General features: G+C 42.3%; 1 pseudogene; it reads right to left on the reverse strand.

The window, feature by feature from the left end:
• Positions 1 to 1,098: 1,098 nt before the first annotated feature.
• LOC128627925 (ATP synthase subunit ATP5MJ, mitochondrial-like) lies at positions 1,099 to 1,262 on the reverse strand (annotated as a pseudogene).
• Between the last annotated feature and the right edge of the window lie 375 nt (positions 1,263 to 1,637).

Raw genomic sequence — 1,637 nt, forward strand, 5'->3', positions numbered from 1 at the left:
CTTGCTTTTTGCTATTACTTCAACGTGGGCTAGTTCTGTTATAACCAAAGATGTTTTTCTTCAAAAGCACTCCACCAAGCACAGCCGTCCTTCTCCCCTGAGATTCTCAGGCAGTAGTGAAGGTGCTAAGCCATGGGATGGGCACCATTTACATTGGCAGTGGCAGCTCCAAAGGGGCAGCAGAACTGGAACTGCTGGCCGGTGTGTCTGTCCATGCCCCGGAGGCCCTTCAGCCAGCCTTGCCTGGGCACTGAGCCCTGGAAGCCTAAATCTTATTGGCATCACCAGGAAAACAGCCTGTGACTGTCAAACCAAAGGCAATGAAAAAGAAAGCATCCACCATTATCTTTCTTTCCGAAGAAGCCCTAGATCTCAGCTTTCTTTTCTGGAGTGTTTTCATCATCTGGAAAGTGCTTCACATCCTCAGGATTGATCACTTTGAAAATTGTCCTGGGCCCTGGCAGATTATATGGTGTTTCCAAGGCCATGCAGCTAGTAGGTGGCATAACTGGGACTGGAATCTGTAACTTCTGACTCCAAGGCTAGTGACCTTGTGATCTGCTGGCTTCTGATTTCTTGATCAAGCTCCAACTGATACACTGAACCACATGTTTCAAAATCTACTGGAGGACTTCCTCCTGCTAGATGACTGGATTCCATATTATAGGTCACAGATATTGATTCAAGAAGTCAGTACTAGAAGGTCAAGAAAATGAAAGAAGATGTGACTACAGAGAATTGTACAGGCATACAAGCACCTTTTCTCTCCTTTACCTAAAATGGGGCAAAATTAGTCAGATCAAATTAAACCCACCAAGGCACCTCTCATCCTGTGGGCTCTTGTGGATCATAGGGTAACTTTCCTCATTCAACTTGTGGGGGTAGACCTCATAATGACCTTCTCCCTCTTTTTCTTGTTATCTATCCTCTCTCTTTTCTTTCTTTTCTTTTCATCGTATAAATATATCTATTCATGCCATAAAGACAATGGCACATCTACAAGTACACAGAGATGTTCCATGTTCCCACCTGAGACATCTTGCTGAAATTTACAGCCACTCTGACATCACATCTGATGTGCACTCTAAGTAAAGCTGGTTAGTGATGGCCAGGACGAGGTGCAAAGCTTTCAAAGCTTTACTTCTTTTATCAGTACTCTTGATTTTATAAACAGTGGAATCTATCAAGCTCATTCCTACCCAGATTTCCTGGTAAACCTGGGTATTATAGGGCTTCGTGGGGATCCAAACATTTATTTATTTTAATATATTTTATTGATTATGCTATTACAGTTGTCCCATTTTTTTGCCTTTATTCTCCACCACCCTGCACATCCCCTCCCACCTACATTCCCCTCCTTTTGTTCATGTCCATGGGTCATACATAAGTTCTTTGGCTCTTACATTTCCTATACTATTCTTAACCTCCCCCGTCTATTTTCTGCCTATCATTTGTGCTACTTATTCTCTACACCGTTTTCCCCTCCCACTCCCCCACTCATAACCCTCCATGAGATCTCCATTTCTGTGATTCTATTCCTGTTCTAGTTGTTTGCTTAGTTTGTTTTTTTTTAAGGTTCAGTGTTAATAGCTGTGAGTTTGTTGTCATTTTAGTGTTCATATTTTTGTCTTATTTTT

This window comes from Artibeus jamaicensis, unplaced genomic scaffold (genome assembly GCF_021234435.1).
Source record: "Artibeus jamaicensis isolate MK-2021 breed Jamaican fruit bat unplaced genomic scaffold, CSHL_Jam_final contig_484, whole genome shotgun sequence".
NCBI classification, from domain to species: Eukaryota; Metazoa; Chordata; class Mammalia; order Chiroptera; family Phyllostomidae; genus Artibeus; species Artibeus jamaicensis.